The following is a 17,603-nucleotide window of genomic DNA, read 5'->3' on the forward strand; positions in this document are numbered from 1 at the left end:
GCTGCGTCAATTGTGACTGCAGTCAGCAGTGGAGTGAGCAGGTGTGGCGAGCCATGCATTGGCGCCTTCCGTGTTGCACTGTACGTGGGCACATGGAGTTGTTACACACACTTATATGATGCAGGTATCTGGCGTTGTGCTCGTGCACAGGTTGAGACATGGCCCAGTGTTTTGCCATGGAGAAGAGAGGGGGATTCAGGCACTGGCCACCCTTGTCTACATGCACGCAGTCCACCTGCTGATGAGCAGACATACCCACACCACCCAAGGCTGAATTGGTCTCCCTGTGCATCCCTTTCTCACTCCCTCTCTGTCCCCCTCTCCCTCCCTCCCTGTGTCAGCCTCCTCCCTCTGTCCGTCTCCCTGTGTCTCCCTCCCTCTCTCTCCCCCTCTCCCTCCCTCTGTGTGTCCCCCTCTGTCACCTCAGCCCAGCTTCCTAGGCACACACTTTTTGCAGATCTTTGAATGGCCCTTGGCTTGATCATGTGAGTTTGTTTCTGATCTCCAGGCACCCATTGGGTGTAGTGTCTGTGTCTGCGCTGCTGCTGTGGTGGTGTGTGCTGCCACTCTTTCACAGTGTTGGCTGTTCATTGGCTGCTGTCATGTGCAAAAAGTGCCTTCACCCCATGTCTTCATGCAAGGCGTCCGCCATTTGCAGGCAAGTCTTTCCTGTCTGGGGACACACTGTTTGTCTGGCTGTGACCTAGGCCATATGGGCAGAGGGCATTGTTGTCTGCTTCTGAGTTGCACTATGTGATTTTTGAGGCCCACACTCCCGCCATCCGGGTTACCGTGTCTTGTGTTGGTGTTTTCTGTGGCCTGTGACTTGGCATTGTCTAGCTGGGTGCATGGGGCATGGTGGCGCTAGTGGCATGTGTGTGTTTATGGAGTGTGGTTGAGTCATGCGATAGCTTTGGGGTGGTTGCATGCATGATTGTGAGTTTGGTTGTGGATGACGTTCCCCCCCATGTGAGGTGAGTTGTTTGTGTACTCACCAGGCTCTCGGAGTCCTTCTACTCCCTCCACTGCCACCACCGGCAGTATGGCCATCACCTTCTCCTCCCAGGGATGGTATTGAACGCGTCTGCGGGCCGGTCCTCCTCCAGTGATGTTGGCCTGGTTGTGGTCGTCGGTCATTTTGCGGCGGACCGTCCTCCGCAGATCGTACCACATGGCTTGGCATTCATGCCTGGTCCTTCTGGTGGACGCAACAGCATTCACAGCATCGACAATCGTCTGCCACATGGCTGTTTTTTCGGAAATGCTGGTCTGTCTGACCAATGTTCCAAAGAGGTGTGGCTCGACTCTGAGGATTTCGTCAACAAGGACCTCCAACTCTTGGCTAGTGAACTTTGGATTCTTGTTAGTGGGCATGGTGAGGGGTGTGGGTGTGGATGGTTGTGGGGGGTGTGGGTGTGGATGGTTGTGGGGGGTGTGGGTGTGGATGGTTGTGGGTGTGTGGGTGTGGTTGTGCAGGTGTGTGTGTGAATGTGATGAGGGGGTGTTTGTGAAGGTGGTTGTGTGAAGGTGTGCAGGTGTAAGGTGTAGTGGAGGTTGTAGTATGGTGCAGTTGTTTCTCTGTGTGGTCTGGCAGCAGTGGGTCTGTTGCAAAGGATCATGGTTTGTGTGTGTTGGGCCTTTTTATTGGTCCATTGGTGGGTGTGGCTGTTTTGAACTTTGGGTGGGTGTGTTATAAGGAGTGGTTGTGTTTTGGCCCTCTGTTTGGGAGTTTGGCAGTTGCAGGTCAGTGAATAGGTTGTATTTGTGCTTGTTGGACATGTTTTGTGGCTTTGTGCGATTCGAATGGAGTCTTCTTGTGTTGTTTTGCTTTGTCCTGGTTGTGTACGTGTGTTTTAGCGTCTGTATGGTGCGTACATCGGCCATTTTGTTGTACAGTGCTGTCCTTGTCTCTGGCTTGGTACGACTCGTACATGTGCGATGTTGGGTGAGGGTGCTGGTGTTGGGGCCTGGGGTGCGCTCCGTACTTAGACTGGTGGGGTGTGTGTTCGCTCCGTACATACACGGGTGGGGGTACGGTCCGTACATACACTGTTGGGGTGGGGGTACGCTCCATACATACGCGGGTGAGGGTACGGTCCGTACATACACTGTTGGGGTGGGGGTACGCTCCATACATACACGGGTGAGGGTACGGTCCGTACATACACGGTTGGGGTGGGGGTATGCTCCATACATACGCGGGTGGGGGTACGGGCCGTACATTCACTGTTGGGGTGGGGGTACGCTCCATACATACGCGGGTGAGGGTACGGTCCGTACATACACGGTTGGGGTGGGGGTACGCTCCATATATACGCGGGTGGGGGTACGGGCCGTACATTCACTGTTGGGGTGGGGGTACGCTCCATACATACACGGGTGAGGGTACGGTCCGTACATACACTGTTGGGGTGGGGGTACGCTCCATGCATACGCGGGTGAGGGTACGGTCCGTACATACACTGTTGGGGTGGGGGTACACTCCATACATACGCGGGTGAGGGTACGGTCCATACATACACGGTTGGGGTGGGGGTACGCTCCATACATACGCGGGTGGGGGTACGGTCCGTACATCCACTGTTGGGGTGGGGGTACGCTCCATACATACGCGGGTGGGGGTACGGTCCGTACATTCACTGTTGGGGTGGGGGTACGCTCCATACATACATGGGTGGGGGTACGGGCCGTACGTACAGGGGTGTATATACACGGGTGGGTGTACGGTCCATACGTACGGGGTGTACATGCACGGGTGGGGGTTTGGCGCGTACATACGGGGGCGGGGGGGTGTTCGGCACGTATGCGGGCACATGTCTCAATGGTTGCTATGGGAGTTCGGTGCGGACGGTGTTTTTTCCATACGGTTGTAACATCGGACGCACGGGATGGATCGTACTTGCGCGGTCAGACTTCACTTTTCACATTTGTATGGTAAATTGTCCGGGGACGTGTCGGACACATTTTCCGACCCGAGGACGTGTGGGGAATTATTCCCAATGCGATTCGTATGGACTTTTTCCCATGCAAATCGTACTTGGCAGTTTGTACGGTACTTGTACGATTCGTACGGTAAAAAGACCGGATACGAGTCGTACGGGGAAATATTTTCCAGGATCCTAATCGGCACCCAAATATTACTTGTATTTGTTGCCGGAAAAGCCATTATAAAACTCAAACAAGGAATGTTGATCTCTATAAAAAAAGTGAAAAATAAGATAATTATGAGTGGAAGGATTTTGATACATATTTGTTTCTGGAAAATTGTTTGGATTTGGGTGAAGATCAGCGTATTTGTAAATATTGTTATAACAAGTTAGAAGAAAATAAAATGCCAGCTAGAGCTGTACATAATAATTTAGAATTGGTTGATATTCCTGCAGAACTTAGTGATTTAAATACGTATGAGTCTATACTCATTCAATGTGTCCATCCGTTTCAGACTATAGTTCGTATGGAGCCCAAAACAGGTAAATTACCTCCTTCAGATTTACAGAGAGGTTTAAAAGGAAGAGTTGTCTATTTGCCATTGGATTTGAAAAAAAATATGGAAACAATTGATGCAGATAGTTTGGAATCTGAACCATTAGTTATTCTGGTTAATGGTGTACCTACAAAGAATAAGAAAATTTGGCAGGAGCTAGTAGATGTACGAAAAGTACAAAGAGCAAATGTATATTTGAAAAGGAATAATAAATGGTATGAATCGATTTATATGGATGAAGATGAAGAAGTTTTACTAGGAGACACGGAAATACCAACTTGGCATATTGAAAAGGTGGACAAGTCAAAAGAAGAAGAAATTTATGAACATTTCAGCATACATCCTCTTCATTCTAAAGAAGTCATGGCAAACACTATTGATCTGTTTCAGATGAAAAAAGCAAAAGGAACTCCCGTGAGTGTATGGGAGGAGAGCTTGGAAGCTCAATGTTTTCCCCAGCTGTTTCCTACAGGAAAAGGTGGACGATATAATGAACGCCCAGTACAGATTCCTGCATCTGAGTATCGGACTACAAGATTATATGCAGAAGATCCAAGATTTCGTCAAAGTATTCCTTATTTGTTCCATCTTTTATTTGAAAGTGACTTGTCTGCACTATCTTATGCAGTAAATCACATTTTAAAAAGTGGAGTACATCTACATAATGTGTCTGCAAAGGATTTTATGAACAAAGTGCAACAGCGAGATGATCATTTGGAATCACAATTGATGAATCTGATGGCTTGTCAGCGTGGAACTAATGAATATTGGTACCGACGCCATGGAGAATTAAAATGTATGTTACGGAAATTAGGAACTCCTACATGGTTTCTCACCCTAAGCTGTGCTGAGTACGCTTGGGATGATCTTCTGGATTTTCTTCGAGAGGCAAATTCAAATATTGAAAACATCCAATACAAGACAACAGGAGAATTGTGCTCATTGGATCCGGTTAATGTTTGCAGATATTTCAATCATAGATTTGAGGCTATGATGTCCTTCATCTGCAATAAAAAAAATCCACCTCTTGGAGAAGTTGTGGATTTCTTTTGGAGAAAAGAGTACCAAGCAAGAGTTGCTCCTCACATACATATGCTGTTGTGGATCAAGGATGCCCCAAAATTTGGAACAGATTCTGATGATGCAGTTTTAAGTTTCATTGAAGAATATGCAACATGTGCTATACCTAAAAGCACAGAAGAGAAAAACTTAAAAGAGCAAGTTCTACGTTTCCAAAGTCATCGGTGTGGAAAATACTGTTGACGAAAGTACAAGAGTAAAGATAAATTCTACACAAAATGTCGATTTGGATTTCCACGACCTGTTCTTTCAAAAGGAAGAGTCAACAGTTTTATGTCAGCTGTGCGACATACTATTACAAGAAAATCTCCCAAAAATACGTACAACCTAAGAAGAAAAGAAGAGTCAAAATATATAAATGACTACAACCCAGTCATTTGATCCATGTGGAATGCTAACATGGATATTCAGTATGTGGCTGACAATTCTATTGCTGTTGCTCGGTATGTCACATCTTACATCACTAAATCTGAGAAAACGGAATTGAAGGAAATGTGGGAAGAGATTTCTCACGAGAAGACTGTAAGTAAGAAGCTATACAGTTTCAGTTTAAAGATGTTATCGCATCGAGAAATTGGATTCTACGAATGCTCAGATAGGTTATCATCTGCAAGTCTGTACTCGAAATCAAGAAGAATAATTTGGGTAAGTTTAGGCCTTGCAGGAATGCGAAATCGGGTACTGAAATCTGTTGGAGAAATTGAATATTTGGCAGAGAACGAGCCGGAAAGTACAGATATTTTGAAATCAAACATGTTGGACACATATTACCCAAAAATAAGTCGTCATCTTGAGAACATGTGTCTCTATGAAGTGCTGCAGAACTACATTTTTACCCGGAAAGCCACAGAAGACATCAACAATGGAAAATATAAAGTCATTGGTGAGGAAGGATGTTTGGTGAAGCAAACAAATGGAAGTTTGATTAATCACAGGAAGCTGAGTTGCGACACTCCTGACAAAAAGGAATTTTACTACTTAGCACTTTTACAGCTGTTTAAACCATGGCGTTCAGAAGATGAATTACTTGGAGATTTTCACAGTTATGAAGATTCCTTTAATGCATGTAAAGATACGATTGAATGTAGTACTTTCACAAATTATGTACAAATGTTAAATGAAGAAATTGAACAGGAAGCTAAAATTGCAGCTGAAGTAGCTAAAGACAGTTCTCAAGACAGCCAATGTTCTGGAACGCTCAGTCAAGATCCCCTAGGACAACCAATCATAGAAAATGAAGCTGCAATAGCCATGAGTGAAGTGGAAACAGCTATGAATCAAGCTCAGGAAGATTTAATAGACTTACCAAATTTGGAACTGGAAAAAGTTTCTTAATTAAAGTTATCAGAAGCTACCTACAGCAAAAAACAGATTCAACTTTGTCTTGTGTTGTTACTGCTCCAACTGGGTTAGCAGCATATAACATAAAAGGAATTACCTTACATTGCTTACTAATGTTACCAGTGGAGCATGAGAACAAAATAGAATATCACAAGCTAACAGGAGAAGCATGCTTCGAAGTTTCAAGAGTGTTGAAGAAGATGATGAGGTAAGCATGGTATCAAACTTAATGCTTGCCTTTGTGCATTTAAGAATGCAGCAAATTCTAAAGAGAGACTATGACGTGTTATTTGGTGGAAAACATGTTATAGTTTTTGGGGATCTTCTGCAGCTCACTGCAGTTAAAGGACCACCAGTGTTTAATACTGTGACACATAAAGACACGAAGAAGTCATTAGGAAGTATTGGTAATGCTAATATTTGGTCATTCTTTGAGTACAAAGAACTCACTACCAATATGAGGCAAGCAAATGATGAAGATTATGCAAGTATTCTGAAATATATCAGAATTGGACTACTCACAGAAGTTGGCAGAAAAGCATTACAGAGTCGGTTGCTACATAATTTATTTCCAAAAGAAGAAATAGTTGCAGAGAAAATATACAAGAACATTGCAGAAAAAAATAATGTATGCTGCTTAATGCCAACACTACGTGAATGCTCGATATTCAATGAGCAACTTTTGAAATTGGAAAAGGAGGAGATTAAGAAAATGGAAGCAGTGGACAAAATTCAGCATGAAAGAATTACTATTACATTAACAGGCAAATTGAAAAATAAATTGGATTCTCTAGAGAAGAACATTTCGAAAACAGCTAGATTAGAAAAAAATCTTTATGTTTGTATGAACTGTCGAGTATTTTTAATAAGAAATTTGGATGTAGAAAAAGGTTTAGTGAATCAATCAATCAATCAAGGCATTTATAGAGCGCACTACTTACCCGTAGGGTCTCAAGGCGCTTGGGGGGGGGGGGTGCCGTTACTGCTCGAACAGCCAGGTCTTCAGCATCTTCCTGAAGGAGAGGTGGTCTTGGGTCAGGCGTAGGTCGGGAGGGAGGGAGTTCCAGGTCTTGGCGGCCAGGTAGGAGAAGGACCTTCCTCCTGTTGTCGCTCTTCGGATGCGGGGGACGGCGGCGAGGGCGTGGCTGGCTGATCAGAGGTGGCGTTTGGGAGCGTAGAAGTTGATTCGGTTGTTGAGGTAGATCGGGCCTTGGTCGGGAAGGGCTTTGTGTGCGTGGGTGAGGAGGCGGAAGGTGATTCTTTTGTTGACGGGGAGCCAATGCAGGTCTCTCAGGTGTCCGGAGATGTGGCTGTTTCGTGGGATGTCGAGGATGAGTCTGGCTGAGGCGTTCTGGATCCGCTGGAGTCCCTTCTGGAGCTTGGCGGTGGTACCGGCGTAGAGGGCGTTGCCGTAGTCCAGTCGGCTGGTGACGAGGGCCTGGGTGAGTGTCTTCCTGGTCTCGGTGGGGATCCACCAGAAGATCTTCCGTAGCATGCTTAGGATGTTGAAGCACGCCGAGGAGACGGCGTTGACTTGCCTGGTCATGGAGAGGGAGGAGTCCAGGATGAAGCCCAGGTTGCGTGCGTGGTCTGTCGGTTTGGGTGCGGTGCCCAGGGCGGGGGGCCACCAGGAGTCGTCCCAGGCGGAGGGCGAGGGGCCCAGGATGAGGACCTCCGTATTGTCTGAGTTCAGTTTCAGGCGGCTGGTCGTCATCCACTCGGCTACATCTTTCATCCCTTCGTGCAGATTGGCTCTGGCGGCGGCGGGGTCGTTGGTCAGGGAGAGGATCAGCTGGGTGTCGTCGGCGTAGGAGATTATGTTGAGGTTGTGTTGGCGTGCGATGGCCGCGAGGGGGCTCATGTAGACGTTGAAGAGGGTGGGGCTCAGCGAGGATCCTTGAGGGACGCCGCAGATGACTTTGGTGGCCTCTGACTTGTACGGTGGTAGGCGGACTCTCTGTGTCCTTCCGTCGAGGAAGGAGATGATCCATTCCAATGCCTTCTCCTGGATTCCGACGTTGCTGAGGCGCTGTACTAGGGTGCGGTGGCAGACCGTGTCGAATGCCGCGGAGAGGTCTAGGAGGATGAGGGCCGCTGTGTCTCCGTTGCCCATCAAGACTCTGATGTCGTCGGTGGCAGCGATGAGGGCGGTCTCGGTGCTGTGGTTGGCTCGGAAGCCAGACTGTGAGGGGTCGAGGGATCCATTTGTCTCGAGGAAGGCGGCCAGCTGCTTGTTGACGGTCTTCTCGATGACTTTGGCTGGAAACGGGAGGAGCGAGATGGGGCGGTAATTCCTGAGTTCGGTGGGGTCCGCTGTGGGTTTCTTGAGTAGAGCGCTGAGTTCGGCGTGCTTCCAGCTCTCAGGGAAGGTGGCGGTGTCGAAGGAGGTGTTGATAATGTCCCGCAGGTGGGGTGCGATGACAGCGTCTGCCTTGTTGAAGACGTGGTGAGGGCAGGGGTCAGTCGGAGATCCGGAGTGGACGGAATTCATCATGCGGACAGTGTCTTCGGTGCTGATCGGAGTCCAGGCGCGGAGGGTGGTGGTGGGCGGCGTTGCTGTGGTCGTGGCGTGCGTCGGATGAATGCTGAAGCTGTTGTGTATGTCTGCAATCTTGTTCTGGAAGTAGGAGGCGAGGGAGTTGCAGAGGTCTTGCGATGGGGTGATGTCGTTGTTTCCTGCGCTGGGGTTGGAGAGCTCTTGCACGACGTTGAAGAGTTCTTTGCAGTTGTGTGCGTTGTTGTCCAGCCGGTCCTTGAATGCAGTTTTCTTGGCGGCGCGGATCAGTTGGTGGTGCTTCCGGGTGGCGAGCTTGAGGGTGGTCATGTTGTCCGGTGTTGGTTCCCTTCTCCAGACTTTCTCGAGGGCTCGGCAGTTCTTCTTGGAGCTCTTGAGTTCGTCGGTGAACCATGGGGCCTTCTTGCTGCCGGGTCTGCTGGGCGGGGTCCTCAGAGGGGCGAGTTCGTCCGCGCAGTTGCTGATCCACTTCGTGAGGTTTTCGGCGGCCTGGCTGGGGTTCGCTGAGCTGGCAGGAGGGTGCTGGCTCAGGGAGGCGGCGAGCTGGTCGGCTGTGATCTTGTTCCAGCTTCTACGGGCAACCTGTTGCTGGTGGTGGTGGATCGTCGTTCTTTTGAAGGTGAAGTGGACACAGCTGTGGTCCGTCCAGTGAAGTTCTGTGGCGTGGCTGAAGGCGATGTCTGTGCTGGATGAGAAGACGGCGTCGAGTGTGTGTCCGGCGAGGTGGGTGGGGGTGGACACCAGCTGCTTGAGTCCAAGGTTGGCGAGGTTGTCGAGCAGGGTGCTGGTGTTGCGGTCGTTGTTGTTCTCCAGGTGGAAGTTGAGGTCCCCCAGGAGGATGTAGTCAGCGGAGGGGAGGGCATGTGGGCTGACGAAGTCGGCGATGTCCTCGCTGAATTGGGTGCGTGGTCCCGGGGGTTGGTAGATCAGGGTGCCTCTGAGGGTGGTCTTCGGGTCGGTGTGGATCTGGAAGTGCAGGTGTTCGGCGGTGGTTAGGGAGTTGTCGGTGCTGGTCGTGATACGGATGGTGTTCCTGTGGATGATGGCGATGCCTCCTCCCATCTGGTTGGCGGTGCGGTCCCTCCGGGTGATCTTGTAGCCCTCAGGGATGGCGATGGCGATGTCGGGCGCTGAAGAGGCGTTCATCCAGGTCTCCGTGAGGAAGGCAACGTCCGGGGCTGTGGTGTCTAGGAGGTTCCAGAGTTCGATGGTGTGTCTGTGGACGGAGCGGGTGTTGAGGAGGATGCACCTGAGGTGGTTGCTGCTGGTGTTCGGCTTGCCAGGTGCTGGTGGCGGGCAGGTCCGGATGCAGGTGAACTTGCAGGCGTGACAGCTGAAGGGTCCGTGGGTGCGTCTCGGGGTGGCTCGGTAGCATCCTGGGAATCGGCCGGTGTTGAGTGCGATGAGGGTGGCGGCGGTGTACGTCAGGCGGGTCGGCCGGGTCCTCGTGGGCCAGGGGTCCTGGCGCTGGGCGCGGTCCGGTCGCGGACGGGCGCAGACGGGCTTGCCTTTGGCGCACCTTCGGCGCACAATCGGCGCGCCCGCTGCGCGTAACCGCTGCGCGTTCGCACGGTCGCCATATATGGCGAAGTGCGCGGGGGGGCGGAGCAGCTGGGAGGCGGGAGGGTACAGAAGGAAAAAAGGGGCGGGGTTAGCGGCAGTGGCGGGAAGCGGGGAGGGAAGACGGAGGGCAGCTACACGGACAGCAAACAGCAAAACAGGCAATACAGGCAATACAGAAGTCAAAAATAAACAATTTACAACAATTCTAACAACGATGACACCAGGGTGAGAAGCGGCGAGCACGGACCACGCCGCTCGAAGGAGGGGGCGTGGTCACGCGGCGGCAGCCGGGCAGCGAGGCAGTTAGGCAGGGAGGCACACGCAGCAGCTGGTGGCCGTGCGGCGCGGGGGTGTCCTAGAACTAGGTCACCCTAGAATGGAGCTATGGGTAAAGTTGTGGGTTTTGTGAAATACCAGAAAAAAGATGGGATTGAATTTTTAAAAATAAAATTCGATAAGATTGAAGAGGTTAAAGACATTAGTCGTTGTTCAGTCCGTTTTTTGCTTGTGAAAGACTTATATGTACGTAGGAAGCAGTTTCCGTTTTCTCTAGCATATGCTGTAACTATTCACAAATCTCAAGGATTAACTGTAGATAGTGCTTTTGTAAACATTGGTTCTACTGTGTTCAAAGAAGGTATGGCATATGTTGCTTTGTCACGAGTGAAAACATTATCTGGTTTATTCATGATAGCCTTTGATGACTCAAAAGTTAGTGCTGATGCAAATTGTGTAAAGGAGTATAATAGATTAAGAAGAACATATGCTCCTCATTTAGGTCAGTATCCTGTGTTTGAAAAACGTGTTCTTTCTCGGAAAAGGAGAATTGAGAATATCAGTAATGAGGATGTACAGAAGAGAAAACAAAAGGAGAGTGATGTGATTGCAAGCAAAAAGAAAAAGGACAATGTTGAAGAGGTTGTTGGTTGTCATTTTGAAAATAGCTCTGGTGTCAACTGCTACGCTAATGTAGTGTTGAATGTTGTATTTTATCTGGAGAGTTTGCAAGAGCAGAAAATAGTAAATCATGAAAAAAGATTTTGTTCTCTGCTGAGTTTTCTTTTTGAGAAGCTGAGTATTGATAAAACTAAAATAGAAAGTGCTTCTGATGTTAGAAAACGTTTAGATGTATGTTCAGGATGTACACAGTTTACTCAAAATGTCCAGCAAGATGCACAGGAATTCTTGATGTATATCCTTATGGTACTGGAAGATGAAGGGGTAGAAATAGAAAATATGTTTGGTGTCTCTTATAAATGGGAACATAGTTGTGAAAACTGTTTCAACACATGCAGCTCTAATGTTGATTCAGAAAGGTTTATATATTTAACATTACCAGAGAGTAAATCAGTGACTTTTAGTAAATTAGTTAAAGATGCCTATCACAACATGGAATGTTCTAAATGTAAATCAGACATGTTTTCAACGTTATTTTTAAAGAAATACGGACAGTATCTAATTTTAATGATGCAACGTTGTAGAGCTGATGGTTCAAAATTGGACACTTTAGTAAAGAAGTTACAGGACATCAATTATCAATATCTGGGAAGACTTTTGTTGCAGTTGCAATAATTTTCCATGATGGACCTTCTATAACTTCTGGTCATTACACAGTTTATCTTAAATGAGAAAAAGGCTGGACACTGTGTAATGATTCTCAATTGATTTTCAAGCAATGTTTGCCTGCAGAATTACCAAATTCATATTTAATTTTTCTGAAACGAAAATTTTAGATACAAATTGCAACATCTGAACAAATCATTTTTGCGATTTTATTGGATTACCATTGGATATTTCATCAAAAAAGAATTTAAATATTACCATTTGGCCTCAAGGAAAGGTAAAAATTAATATTGTGGACTTCTTTGACAGATATTATTTTGGTGTATGTGCTTAAGCAACAAGATTTACAGACAATATTTATTGCAAAGAGTTATTGTTGTTAGATGATATTTTTATTAAATATGTTATATTTCTATAAAGGTATGTTTTACTGAGAAGAGATTCAGGGCTTTTTTTAAACAATCTTTCAGATTGTTAATATTTTTGCCCGCTGTAAAGTGATGAATGCAATTGGTTTCACGATTTACAGTGAAATTCAATATATTCTGCAAACAGCAAAAAAAGGGCAAAAGATTGTTTTTTTAAATATGAAAATATGTGTACTGTATTCAAAAATGTATTGTTAAATATTAATACTTGTTTTCTTTTTTTACAGATTGTGAAAGAAAATTTAGGAATAATATTTCTTTTTTCTAGCAATTAAAAAAAAAAGAGTCATAATTAAGTTATTTTGTTGGTCAGGTAAGTTGGAAATATCTGTATTTATCACATATTTAATTTCATGCTCAATTTTTTCACTTCTCCTCACTCTGCTTTTCTCATTTCTCTTGTGGTCCCTGAAGTACCTTCAAGGGTGAAAAAAATATTTAATTTAAAAAAATTGTGAGGTAAGGTGGCTCTTAAAAGAGCCATTGTGTTAATACAGGGACAGAGGAAAGAAAGAATGGGAATATTATAAGACACCGCACTTGTGCTGCTCTATCTTATTGTCTATTAGAGAAATACTAGACTCCCCATAAGCAATAAGAGCATAGCAAGTATTGCATCTTATATGTACCCTCTGAAATCGAGGGTAAATGTCCAGAGGAGCAGAAGAGGGTGACGCTCCCACCGCAGAGGAAGTGCTCGGCTGAGCTGCCGATGATGTGCTCGGCTGAGCTTCTGCGGATGTGCTCGGCTGACTTACTGGAGGTGTTTCTTCAGTATGTTGAGCAAAAGTCGCAGGATGTACATCCGGAATGTGTCTGAACATAGTGAAGATTCCAAAAGAGTACTTCTTCTTTGGATCTCCTCTAGACAACACACGCCCATAAAGTGAGCAGGTGACTTTTGGAGCATTAACTTTCTTCTGCCCCTCTGGAAATGTGAAATATTCCCAGACAAAAGACTTCTTCTGTTTTCTCTGTCTCTGTCTGATAATGCTGTCCTGCTCACTCCCAGAAGAGGACTGCTGCTCTGCCATTGTATCCCAAAGACAATTCAGCTCCTTCTCCTAGGGAATCACAAGCAATAATGAGGGGAATGGGTGTGGTGTTGGAAGTTTCTGGAAATGAAAGAAGTTTAAACCAGTGTTGTTTCTGGATCACATGACCTACCGTGCGCGCTCCGTACGCTTACCGTACGCGCACGGTAAAAGTACGCATGCGCGTACGTAAGACGCGCGCATGCGCGTTAGGAGGACGAGCGTACGACGCACGCGCGCATGCGCATTAGAGGCATGCGCGCACGGCGGATCAGCGTAATGAGCACGCGCGCATGCGCAAAAACTAAAACGCGCGCATGCGCGTAGGAAGCCAGCGCGTACGCGTCGCAGACGAAGTACGCACGCATACGTAAAACGCGTACGCATGCGCACACGGAGCATACATATTACGTATGCGCACCGTACTTATAGCGTACCGTGCGCATACCGTAAGCTTACCGTACGCGCACGGTAAAAATTACTTTAAAAAAAATATATATATATATAAAGGTTTGTAAAAGATATTAACTATGTTGTTCAACTATATCTAAACATTTATTTAAAAAAGGTGAACCATTCTATATTGAAAGATACAGTACATCTATGATTACATACATAGGTAGCATATTGTTTAAAAAAAAAATGTGAAAAGAAATAATAAATAAAGAAATTTGCATTTAAAAAACCTTGCAAATTCACTGAAAAAACCATAGGTTTCAGGCACGTTATAGTTAGAAATTAGCATTTAAAAAACCATTGAAATTCACTGAAAAAACCATAGGTTTCACACACGTTATAGTTAGGAATTAGCATTTAAAAAACCTTTCAAATTCAATGAAAAAACCATAAGTTTCACAAATGTTATAGTTAGCTGAACATTTCGCTCGTAAAAAACCATTGAAATTCCAACGTTATAGTTAGTTCTGCTAACTATAACTCGCACGACCGCAATCCACTGCTGATGACGTCACATATTACATCACTCATGACATGGTCAGTGACATCACTCATGACATCACTGATGACATCTCAAATGACATCACTGAGACATCACTTATGACGTCATCCATGTGAGTCTGTGTTCCTGTTTATACCTATTGAAATATGCATTATCACGAGAAATGTGCATATATAATTGGATGAATGAAATGCAATTGGAGGCACAAGCAGAAAAATAAAAAGTTACATGTTTTTTTCTTCTCTCCCCATCTGCTGTTTCCCCCTCACATCCCTGCCCCAGTACTACCCATGTTGCTTCCCACCACTCTCCTTGTTTGTAAGAGCACAGCAACAGGTATATTTTTTCCAGATTTGATTCCAGGGCAGCGCCCGACGAAGGGAGAGCAGGACTACACCTCCCAGGATGCCCGGCGGCGTTACCGCCCCCACCCACTGTCACTTCCGCGCCTGGAGGCGCTAAATGCAAACGGCTCCCTCGGTGGAGCGGGTGAACTTGCAGCGAGCAGACAGCACTGAGCATTCCTACCTGGGCAGCTGTGTTGGCGAGTTTAGCGGTTTCCGGCCAGACCCTTGAGGCAGACGCTCCCCTCCTCGTTGTCGCTGCTGCTGGCGCTTGCAGCGCCCGACGAAGGGAGAGCAGGACTACACCTCCCAGGATCCCCGGCGGCGTTACCGCCCCCACCCACTGTCACTTCCGCGCCTGGAGGCGCTAAATGCAAACGGCTCCCTTGGTGGAGCGGGTGAACTTGCAGCGAGCAGACAGCACGGAGCATCCCTACCTGGGCAGCTGTGTTGGCGAGTTTAGCGGTTTCCGGCCAGACCCTTGAGGCAGACGCTCCCCTCCTCATTGTCGCTGCTGCTGGCGCATGCAGCGCCCGACGAAGGGAGAGCAGGACTACACCTCCCAGGATCCCCGGCGGCGTTACCGCCCCCACCCACTGTCACTTCCGCGCCTTGAGGCGCTAAATGCAAACGGCTCCCTCAGTGGAGCGGGTGAACTTGCAGCGAGCAGACAGCACGGAGCATTTCTACCTGGGCAGCTGTGTTGGCGAGTTTAGCGGTTTCCGGCCAGACCCTTGAGGCAGACGCTCCCCTCCTCGTTGTCGCTGCTGCTGGCGCTTGCAGCGCCCGATGAAGGGAGAGCAGGACTACACCTCCCAGGATCCCCGGCGGCGTTACCGCCCCCACCCACTGTCACTTCTGCGCCTGGAGGCGCTAAATGCAAACGGCTCCCTCTGCGCCGCGGGATGCGCGCGGGCGGCGCCGGGCTAAGCCCGGGCAAAGGGCGGGCCGTCTGTGGCCGTCCGGGGCAGGCCGCGGCAGGGCAGGGCCATAACTCCTAGTCGTTGCATTGAGTAATATCTCTTTTTTATTGAGTGATTTTTAGGGCTTGGTCCCCTTGTTCTTTTTCAGTTTTTATTGTCGTGCCCCTTTTATTGTTCCTTTACGTATTATTGTCCTAAGTTATGGGAAAGCATACGTCTGTTCAAATTCATAATGATCCTAAATCCAAATCTACTGTCAACACTCCTCTTCCCAGCTTGATCGTATGTTACAAAAAACCATCGGGGTGGTTTCATCAGCTATCGAAAGTACTGAAAGGCGCCTCTCTCTCCCAGTAGGTATGCTTCCCCCTCTTTCTGTCAACAATGTATCGACTCTTACCTCTAACTTACAGGAGTCATTAATAGTTCCATCTTTTATTGGCCTCCCTGAAGTTCGATCATTACAAATACCCGGGGACAATATAAATTCTTTTCAACAGGTACAATTAGATCATATGCCTATAGAATCTAGGTTATCTTTTTCCCCTGTCATTTTTTCTAGTAACCAACTTTCAGAGCACTCTCTGCGTGAGAGTCCTATAGATGAGGCGGGAGCAGCTCCTTTTTTAAGTCCAATCATAATTTCTGGATCTGAACAAAACATCAATAATGATTCACCACGAATGACAACTAGAGGCCAGAAGGCGAAGCGTAAGCAAAACCATTGCACTAAGGAAGGGTCATACTTGACAAACGCTAAGGGAAAGGGACCCCATAAACCACGTAAAACTACTAGTAAACCTGTGGAAAAAGGGAAAATGGTCAATAACAATACATTAGTTACCCCTCCTAATATTAGCATGAGTGACCCGTTAATAGGGGAGGGTTTCTGGGGGAAAATGGAGAATCTGTTAATGAACCTTGTGGAACCCATCATGGTTAAATTATCAAATATTGAAGTCAGGGTCACCCACATGGAAGGATTAGTCATAGCTGAATCACAGGCCACGCGGGGTAATGTTTCTGTACCACAAAAGCCGCCGCCTGTGACGAAAGGCAATCCTAAAAAAGTACATCAGCTGACTGAAAGTAGTGTGCAGGAGAAATCCACCAGATCAAAAGGCACCAATTTGGTGGGCTTAGATGTACCAGGACCTTCTAAAGCTGTCCAAAATAATTCTCCAACTGTTATAGGAACAGATGTTGACGCTAGGGAGGTTATTACGCCCAGCTTACCTACCATAAACCTGCCCCCGGAGGCCTTACCATACACCGTGGTGTTAGCTAATGTTCCACCCCTTCCCCCAAATGTTCAAGAACACTGGTCAACCTTGAGAAACAAATCTCTATATTTCCTATCAGTTAAATTTGGGTCAAATGGTGCTTTGTTTTCTAACTTTAAGATGGCTAGAAGAGTTGGCTGGATTGGTCCGTCTCCTAAATCATTGAGAGGGGACTGCGTGATTCTTTCATTCCGGTCCCCACCTTTGGTTAACGACATTCTTGAGAGATGCTATTCTGGCCAACTCCTTACAGATCATGTCAACATTGTTCCCCTCGATTACTTGTATTCGTCCCCATGGCAGGAAAGGATGCGGGGTTATCGTCCTGTACTACCTACCTGGGGGCGTTCTGAGGGTGGGAGATTTACTATCCCAACTTCTAACCGATTTGACATTCTTAGTGGATTAGACAACAATGATTGACAGCAAATTAATCCTTCACCAAGTACTTTGATTTCTGTTATGGATGATACGTTGCCTTCTGACCCACTGCATATTATCAACGGTGAAACAAGTGTAGCTAGTTTTCGATCTGAAATCGATGGTTACATGGGTGGGTATATGGTGGTGGCCGAGAGTATAGAGGAGATGAGTGAGAGTGGTTTATCGCCTTTGAAGGCAGATCCTATTCTGGTTCCCCTTACTTGTCCTCCGAGTGGCACTCTGACATGTAATATATGTTCATGGAACATTGCTGGAATTATATCCAAAATTGGTAACCCTTTATGGCAAGATTTTATCTACCAGCAAGATCTCATCTGTCTCCAAGAAACATGGACTGGGGATCCAGTGCATATAAATGGGTTTAAAACGTTTCACACTCCAGCAGTGGATTCTGTACATGGTAGAGCCAAAGGAGGCCTGACAATTTATGTATCCAATAAATTGCATTTACTACGGATATTGGAGCCAGTTAAGGATTCTTACTTTCAACTTTTGATACTGGTTTTTAATTTAGCCACCCCGATTGCTCTGCTCAATTTATACAATAATTTTCCCTTGGGGGAGGCCTCTATTACGCTCAACAAACTGGCTAATTCAGTGTCCCTACAAGAAAAATCTTTTGGGTATAATATGATGATCCTTC

This window comes from Triturus cristatus, chromosome 6 (genome assembly GCF_964204655.1).
Source record: "Triturus cristatus chromosome 6, aTriCri1.1, whole genome shotgun sequence".
In the NCBI taxonomy this organism is placed as follows: domain Eukaryota; kingdom Metazoa; phylum Chordata; class Amphibia; order Caudata; family Salamandridae; genus Triturus; species Triturus cristatus.